Source organism: Lagopus muta, chromosome 1, assembly GCF_023343835.1.
Source record: "Lagopus muta isolate bLagMut1 chromosome 1, bLagMut1 primary, whole genome shotgun sequence".
Lineage (NCBI taxonomy): Eukaryota > Metazoa > Chordata > Aves > Galliformes > Phasianidae > Lagopus > Lagopus muta.
The window spans coordinates 125,399,619-125,409,576 of NC_064433.1; the positions used below are offsets into that span (position 1 = coordinate 125,399,619).

Genomic DNA, 9,958 nt, shown 5'->3' on the forward strand with positions numbered 1-9,958 from the left:
ATTCCCCCTTTATCCAATCACCATCACCGCACAAAAAGTTTGTTTCCTTCCTCTTTATAATCTCCTTTGAAACAATGTCAGGCTGCATTGAGCAGCCACAGCAAGCGGTGGAGATGGGTCAGGCACAGAGCAATGCCCGTGTCACCACAGGACTGTAACACAGAGGCGCACTGTGACCACAGGGGAGAGGGGCTGACCCCAGCGGTCACGGAACCCCCTACTGCCACTCTCGAGTTACCATGGCAGGTAAGGCAGCAGGCTCCCTCTGCTCCTGGCACTGAGGCCCTCCAGGGGATGCCAGTGCCCCAGATCTCACACCAGCGCCCATCTGGGCATTTCTCCACAGAGAGAATTTCTCCACGGATGCTGACGATGCTTCCAACACCCGACGCGATTATCCCTGGATCCTGTGTGCGTCCATTGGCCACTGCTGCAATGCAGCCCAACATCAGCGGAGCAGGGTCAGTGTCGATCCAACCCCTCCCTGTCCCCAATGTCACCTACATGGTGCCTCAGGCTTCTGTCTGGACTGGGGTGCCAGGTGTCCAAGGACAGGGAGTGCAGCTGCCACCTGGGGGGGTCTCCCAAGTGCTTCAGCTGCCACCTGGGGTGATGCCCCAAGTTGTGGGTCAGCTCCCACCTGGGGTGATGCCCCAAGTTGTGGGTCAGCTCCCACCTGGGGGGATGCCCACAACAGTGGTTCAGCTCCCACCTGGGGGGGTCCCTCAAGTTGTGGGTCAGCTGCCCGCTGGGGTGATGCCCCAAGCTGTGGGCCAGCTCTCACCTGGGGGGAAGCCCCCCGCTGCGGGTAAGCGACCACGTGGGAGGAAGCCCCGAGCTGTGGGCAAGCGGCCACGTGGGGGGAAGCCCCCAACCGTGGGTCAGCTCCCACCTCAGGGGGTGCCTCCCATTGTGGTTCAGCTCACTCCTGAGGGGCTGCCCACAGTTTTGGGCCATCTCCAACCTGGGGGGTAGCAGTTACCCCTGCTCATGCTCCTACCCGGGGGCATGAAGCCGGGTATGCCTCCCCCCAATGCCCCTGCCCATTGCTGGGATCATCCCCCGGTGGCAGGGACAATGCAGCCCCAGCAGCCGATGGGGCTGCAGCCCGGGGCCACGTTGCGTGGGCAGCCCCCGCAGTCCGCAGGCAGCTGCCCGCTGCAGGCTCCCAGCCACCCAGGCCCCTCAACTGTCCTCCAAGGACCTTCGGTGCAGCAGCAGGTGCTCCTCGTGCCCGGCACCCTGCCCACCATCTTAGAGCAGGAGGAGGAGTCCTTTGGAGACGCCATGGTGCATACAGAGATCCAGGGGCAGCCAGCACCCATCAGCGTGTGCCCCCATCCCACCACGGCTCCACTCACCTGCAGCACTGCAGCACCGGAATCAGGTAGTGAGTTTGGGGGCTGCAGAGCAGGCAGCAGGCTGGCCGCACCGGGTGGCTGTGGGAAAGATGGCATTGCCTCACTGCGCATTTTCTTGCTTTTCCAGCAGCAACAACCAGCTCAGACATCCTGGAGGACATCACTGACATCGGTGACCTCCTGGCTTGGATGAACAGCGGTGAGTTTGGGGGCAGCAGAGCTGGCGGGCGAGTTTTTGCACTCATTTGGTGTGGGAAACCTGGCCTTAACACTGTGGCGATTTTCTTTCTCTTCCAGAAGTGGCACCCAAAGAGGTCCCGGACAACATCCCGGGCATAGATGATGACTCGGCCAAATGCCCAGCCCCTGCCTGCACCACCAGCAGGCACCAGCAGAGCACTGGCAGCATCCAAGCCACCAAGAGGAAGCTGCCGCAGAGCCAGGATGCTCCAGAGCAAAAGCACTCACGCTAGGCGAAGCTGGGTGGGCTCAGCAAAAACAGGAGCATCAGAGTCACTCTTTTTGAAGCACAACAAACATTTTCCAGAAATAAACATTAAACAACATTCCTTCCTATGTTGTGGGCATCACTGTGGGAATTTCTAGCTGATAGAACCAGCATCCCATTTCCTGGCACCCCATTTGTCTGCCTTTGTTAAAAACTAGCTGAATCCAGCACAGTTTCTGTCCCAGAGAGTTAGCCATTCCTGGTTCACCAGAACTGAATCCACACATCTCACCCATCCCAGCCCAATAGGTGCTGCTGCTACTCCTCTTTTCAAGTCCTTTGGCAGTGATACTATGCATGAGCTTCAAGAGATAGACACATGTAAGTCATACTACACACAGAGGGCAACAATATGGGTAATCATAAAGACTAGCTCAAGTACCTTTGATGTAGCCCTGAAATACTAACTGCAGTCACAAGAACACAGACAGATAGTCCCACCCCACCGCTGCACTCTCATCATTGAGATACATAGACCTTCCATTTCTCCAATCGCAATTCCCACGTATGCACAGGACCTATGCATATGAGCTCAGGCTCTACATCTACCTGATCTGCTGGGCCCTGGATCCCCTCACTCAGTCTTTGTCTCTCACCTCTGTCTCTCCCAATGTGGCCTTTGCTGGTTAGTCCAGCCTGAAACTCACTAGCAAGTTACATAGCCTCCACACAGAAGGACCTGTTTCAAGAGTACCCAGAACCTGATATCTCCTGTTGCTGCCCATCTGACCTTCACATTGCTGTGACACTCTTTGAATATCAGAGCTGAAAGTTCATTTATGATTACGAAGCCTGAAATTCTTCACCCTTATCTCTGATAGCATAAATGGCCTTCTCCCTGAATGGTAATTAAAATGAGAGACAATTAGAAAAAAGTAATAATAAAAAAATGTGCAGGAGTATGCTTCAGCCTGAACTGCTCTCTGTTACAAGAAAGCAAGAAAGGAGTGACTATTACCAGCTGCAAAGTTTACTAAATTATCTCATGCTTGTCTGTATTCATCCATTACAGTACGACCAGTTTCTTGTTGGGATCACACAGGCTCAGAGAAAAGAATTATTTATCCCCTTACAATGCAATATGTTTTAATGGAATGTGTGCCATTGTTGGTCAAGACTTTGTTACCTGATTTGCTACTCTACTATCCTCACATTTCATATGACTGTTCTTCTCTTCCTTCTCAGCATTGCATTTTTGCCTGGTAAGATCAAACTCTGAGACAGTGCTCATTGTTTGTACAAGATTGTGAAAGCTTTTGGCAAATAAGATTAGTGGGGCTCTGTGGGAGACAAGCATGTACTTGAGTATACCGTATTATTTAGATATTCCTTTCTAGATATATCATGTCTCATCAGTTCTGTAGCATAAAAGTCTGTATCTAATCAGCCTCTGAATTATCTTGCTCTGTGTAAGAGAAAAAAACCTATGGGCAAATAGTTAGCAATTAACACTACACTAAAGCAGTAATGCATTTCTTCATTAACAGAAAAAATAACAGCATGAAGAAAAAGTATCATGATGGATATAGGAAAATAGTACTGTCAGAATATTACATCAAAATATTTTTCTATTTTTTTTCCCCTCTACCACCACAATGTAATTACAACACTTAAGAAGAAACAAACTTCTCTACTGTTCCTAAACAAAAGCAAGATGGAGAGAGTACTGAAAACCGTGAAGGGTGACTCATGTCTCCTAAGTTCTGTGTCTAAAAATATAAGCAACAATTTAATCACATTTCTGTTTTCAGTATTTGAATTCTAGGAAAAGAATTGTTGTCTCCTAGTGCATATTCGATAAAAGAGTAGAGATTTGAAGCAATCAACAGAGATTTGAAGCCTGCACTAGAAATAGATTGGCCAGCAGGAGCAGGGAGGTAATTAATCATCCCCCTGTACTCAGGGTCCCGAGGAGGGCAACAAAACTGGTGAGGAATCTGTAACACAAGTCTTACAGGGAGCAGCTGAGGGAGCTGGGATTGTATATTATGGAGAAAAGGAAGCTCAGGAGAGACCTCATTGCACTTTACAACTTCCTGAAGGGAAGTTGTGATGAGGAGGAGTTTAGCTTCTTCTCCCAAGCAACAAACAGGACCCGAGGAAATGGCAGCAAGTTGCACCAGAAGAGGTTTAGGTTAGACATAAGGAAAAACTTTTCTTTCATAGAGTGGTCAGGCACTGGAATGGCCTGCCCATGGAGGTGGTGAAATCACCATCCCTGGCAGTGTTTAAGAGGCATCTGGATGAGGAGCTACAAGATATGGTTTAGTAGCTTGTGGTAGCAATGGTAATGGGAGGACAGTTGGACTAGATGACCTTCTAGGACCTTTCCAACCTCATGATTCTATGATCACTATGTTAAAAAAACATCAAGATACTATAATCCATTAAGGCATGACAGAAACAAAATTGCCTATCCTTTCTTCGTATGATTACATACTTTTTTCCTTTTCCTCCACTGACAGTATAGGGTGGATCTCCTCTGTTACAAAAAAAAAAATCAATGTTATGTGATGAGGAAAGCTGATTACTGCAGAATTCATGCCTGCTACTAAATTCAGAAAGAGTGACTAATGTGATTCCAAGCAGAGAGAAAAGGTCTTATTAGTCAAAGAAAATGAATGATTCTCTGGAAAATTCCTGTCAAGTCATTTAATCTCTCTCTTCACAGATGGTCACTATTATGTTTCTTATTTCCTAAGCGTTCAACTTGATGAGCTGATAATTAATTGATGGACATGCTGCTCCATCACGGCAACAAATGAGAATGAAAAGAAGGTGAGTTTTGGACATCAGAAGTCCCTTTCAGCGCTAAGCATTCTGAAATTAACAGGTACTAGAAACGTCAAATTAGGAACTTGCTCTTGCAGAACCCTATTATGCTTATCTTACCAGTTCTTCTCTTCAATGACAAAATAGAACTCTTTCCTCAGCAGACAACACGGAGTGATGAACTGATAATGATTTTCATTCTTGGTACAATGGTAATGGTTTCTATAAAGTCCAGGAGCAATTTTTGAAAAAGGTACCATAGAATGAGACTGAAACATTGTTGAATATGGAGAGTAGATAATACAGAGATACTGCTTTAAATATAGTATATGATAAAACTATTATTAATTTTACATAGTACACAGTCTCATATAGATATTACCTAACTTGAATTTTCTATTAGGAGCTGATTTCAGTATGCAACTCATTTTGAAGAAAGAGAGGCAATATTCACTAATGTAAAAACAAAATGCAACTTAGATTCCTACATACTTGATGTTAGGAGACAGTATATCTTACTGATTTACATGTAACAAATATTTATTTATTTATTTATTTATTTTAAGGCATTTCCTTGTGATCCAGATACATGAATTTTATAGGTGAAACTTGAAGCTTGAATACATCAGGATTTGAGCATTATATGCAAAAGTACAAAACACAAAATGCAAATAAACTAAAAATACACAAAAACATTAAAAAAAAATTGTGCAATGAAGCTGAGATAGTATTCTCCCAAAAAGTTTACAAAATGTCACATCTATGAGAAGAGACTGAAGGAATTAGGGCTGTTCAATCTGGGGGAAAGGAGGCTGAGGGGAGACCTTTTTGCTCTCTTCCAACATCGGAAAGTTGCTTACAGCGAGAGTGGTGTTGGTCCTGCCTCACTGGTGACAGGATGAGGGGAAATGGCCTGAAGTTGTGCCAGGGTAAGATTAGGTTGGATATCAGAAAAAACTTCTTTACTGAAAGGGTTGTTAAGCACTGGAATAGGGTTTCCAGGGAGGTGGTTGAGTCACCATCCCTGGATGTGTTTAAAAACCATTTGGATGTGGTGCTCAGGGACATGATTTAGCAGAAAATTGTTAAGGTAGTTAGGTTACAGTTAGGTTGCAGTTAGACTTGATGATCTTTAAGGTCTTTTCCAACGTGAGAGATCCTATGATTCTATCTGTTTGCATCTCAAACTTGCAGCAATTTCTGCAAATATTTGACCACCAATTGTATCTTGAGCTCAAGTACTCAAGCTCTTTCATCAGAAGTGACATGCTTTTCCCTGAATTTATTAGCCTGAGTTTGGTGAAAATGCCAATAATTTTCCTTACCCTTACATTTTCATGAAGCAATTCAACAAACTAGACAATGATCTGTTTCTATGCTTTACAGTCCTGATCATACAGAAGTGATGACAAAAAAAAAAAAAAAAAAAAAAAAAAAAAAAGACAGCAGTTAAACGCAGTTCTTTTTCCACATAGCTCGTCTCTTGTCTTTCTCTGTATGTACTTTATTCTGTATTCTCTCATCTACTGTGTACGTACTTAATACGTCTATTTACAAATGTGTTCAAGATATTCAAGATATTTAACTGATTTAACAAGTCAATTTTAATTACTAATTCAAATAATGAATCAGGATCATAAATCCTGATGACCTATATTTCCTTCTCTCCAAACCCAAGTTCTGAAGTCACGTTAAATCTTTCTATGTAGGAGACTAATGATATTTAAAATAACAGAGAAAGTAGAACACCATAAAGAATGCTGAGTTTTAGCGTGATTACAATTATTGTCATGTTCAAATATATATTGGCAACTACATTAAATGTCTTAGCAAAACTTAGGAAAAAAAAGACATCAATAGATGCCTCCTGTCAGAAAAAAAAAAAAACAACAACCAAACAACATTTAACCATAGTAGCTGCCACTGTTTATTTCCAGAATCTTCTTAATAGTAGTTTTTACATTTTTCAAGTTTGCTCATGAAAGATTCATATTGCAGGCTTATAATTATGAGAATTATCCTTTCTGGTGTAGTGCCCTATTAGGAATTTTTGGTGCTAGGCATGTACATAATGTCTGCTTTTACATAAGGGTTGTCATCACCAAATTTCTTCTACAAAGCTGGTTAGCAAGAGTCATCAACTTGTAAGCCATTTTCATTCTTGTTCTGATGGCAAGAAAGATCATTAACTGAACAATATATTTAATCTCACAAACATTAGCTATGCTCTTGATTTGCTAATGTTAACTTGCTAGAGTTTGTAAAATTGCTGTAATTTCTCCTGGGTTACACAAGTCCTGTCCTATTATCCCTAGTCTCTGCTACTGTCTCTTACTCACATAAGTCCTTAACACAGAAAGGCATATCTAACAGTCTAACACACACACATACACACATATAAAAATAATAATTAAAAAAAAAAAGTCTAATGAAATCAAAAAGAAAAGAAAAAAATGATAATAGGCCAACAAAATCTAGGACTCAATAAAAGATTGAATTCAAGTTTGGGTATTTTGCCTTGAGCTTTGCTGCTAACTGTATTTGATCAATATGGTACTGGATAATCTTTAGTGCCACAGTAATATGACTGTGTTCAACAAGGTATAAGGGTTACAAAAGTTCATTGAGGTGGAATTTAAAGAACCCCATTGAAGAGGTATTCCAAGAAAATACCAGATCTTGACAGCGTATAAAATTTTATCTAAAAACTACGGCCGTACTCTCTGGTGTGCTTATGACTGAGCTGATTTCCATGACCTCTCTCTTGAAAAAAAAACGTGGAACTGTGGAACAGAAAAGTATTTCTTTTTTCATTTTTTCTTCCTAAAGCAGTTAAAGTACCACAGTGTTAGTTTTGGGCAGATATCTAGTTTTCTTAGACTGCTTTGAACTGGAAATTGTGTGCAAGCCAGAAAATAGGAGTAAAATCAAAAAGATAGCAACAGCACATAGAGGTACTACAACAAAGCAAACTGAGCAGGTTCTTTGGTCCCTAAGCTGTCTGCAGGTTGACTGTCTACAGGTGTGAACAGTCATTGGAACAGTTTTCTCCCTGAACTGGAAAGGTGGGTTCTTTCTAGCCCCTTTAAGTGAATGAAAGACCAGTGATGGACTCTTAAACAATTCACAGACATGGTTCAGTAGCTGCTGTGAAACACAGCCCACTCACAGAAATCACTTTGATTATTGGACTCTGTTTTGGAGACTAAAAGCTCAGACTGTTGGTCTTACTGACAGTTACCTGAGTAGCTGGAACCTATGGCTCTGAAAGACTTTTCTCTTTACACTATACTGTGTTTTTTCTCCTTTCCTAACCATCTTAGACTAAAAAAATCCTTATTTTGGCACTGCTCCTAGGCTATGCTAGGCAAGCTAGGATGAACAGAACAAAGCAGAATAGATTTGAATGCAACAATCCTAGCACTGATTAATTAGATGCCACAGATGTAAGTAGGAGGTGTACAGTTTGTGACTCTTTATAACCAATCTTTAATAACCATAATTGGAGACACCTTGCAGAGTTAAATCTACTTTTCTCTGTCCCTCTCTGACTCCCTAGTCACATCAAGGAGATGAACATCAAAGAACCACAACTGTTTATCTGCCCTTTGCAGTATTATCTATAATGAATCCTCTTTCTTCAGGAAGCAAATATGTTTTCAAACAGTGAAACCCACCTCCCAGTTTCTGTCTCAAAATCACCAAAACTTTATCAACCAGAGAGTGGGTGGTGAATGCCAAGAGGATATTTTCCTTGAAACCATAAATACAAATGCAAACCTTACAGCCTGCAATTGCTTCTTGTATTTAGTTTTCTCTGATTTCTCTGTAGTAGGAGTGCTTTTGTTTTATTTGCATTCATTTTCAGTACACACAGTACATATTGATTCTGAATGATCTGTCACTTCTGTTCTTTTTCTGTCATTTAGAGATGTCTAAAGAGTATACTAACATCAAGAACCTTGCTCCTTTACTACCAGATTATATTTCTCCTTTGGGAAAGCTACTGCCTCAGCATAAATAAATAGGAATTATTGCCTGGGTAGAATATATTCAGTACTTAATTTACTTCCATGAATCTACATATTTCATTTCTTGCTTTTGCTATTTGTATTTCATACAGTTTAAAACAAAACAGGTTGGTTTTTTTTTGTTTGTTTGTTTGTTTTGTTTGTTTGTTTGTTTTTTGTTTGTTTTTTTGGTTTTGTTTTTCTTTTTGGTATTCTTCCTTCTTCATTGCTAATTTCTCTATACTTAGAGCTATAGCCTTTCTCAAAAGAAAGATATTTTAGAAAGAGAAATTCAACATTACTTTTAGTATAAATCCTTCCCACAGTATAACCGTTAATTCGATACCAAATCATTTTTTTTTTCATTTGTTTAAAAATGTAACATTACAGACTAGCAATATCCTTCATTTTAAACACAAAGCAGCAAACACAAAAGCCGATTGTTTGCTATTCCTGAGATACCTTCATACCTCCCAGCCTCATATGGTTTTCGTTGATGACATCAATTGTGTTTTGTCTGAGATATGAAACATAATCCTAAATTTAACACTGCTGGTTCTTAAAAGAGAAGAAAATTCACTATTCAAAGCTCTTCAAAGAAAAGCTACTTGAAAAGACTTTTAGACAGTAATTATTTTATACAGTTCTACATTGAAACTTCTAGCACTTTCTCTGTTGAAGTTATTTTTGTCAATCAAGATCCAGAGTTCGTTTTATTCTCTCTCTTGTATTCATCAGACTGAAGTGTGAAGGTTGGTGTTGACCTACTTTAATAGGCTGATGCATGTTCCTCCTAAAACAAAGTGACATCTGTATTTTCATTTTTCTGAATTGTCACTCTCATGATGACTAATAGTATGTAATGATGCATGGCTGCTGTCAAAAAGAAAAGAAGACTGGTCTCCTCTGAATTACAGTTCTCCCTTCTTGGAGGACATTATGATACCTACATTAAGGGCAGTGGGCACATCATCTTTAGATATTTACAGAAGATCTCTATATGTTAGTAAGTTATCAAGATCTCCTTTACAGTACAGTAACAAATCAACCAAGATTAGGATACAACTATTTGACCAAATGTAGATTCTGCATCACAGTGAAATGAATAAATCTGTGGAGGCCATGTATAGCACTGAGTAGGTCTCTGATGAGTAAAATGAAAGTAGTTAGCTTAAATGTTACAGCAAAACTGGAAGCGCTTAAAGGTAAGTGAGGTGATGCTACTCTGAATATCACATAAAATTTTAGTGTCAAAAGATTTTTTTTTCTGGATGTTCTAGTTCAGTGGGTCAGCAGCTAAAATGTCA

General features: G+C 41.2%; 1 pseudogene; it reads left to right on the plus strand.

Moving 5' to 3' along the window:
* Window positions 1-435: 435 nt before the first annotated feature.
* LOC125698219 (basic salivary proline-rich protein 2-like) lies at window positions 436-1,834 on the plus strand (annotated as a pseudogene).
* Window positions 1,835-9,958: the final 8,124 nt, after the last annotated feature.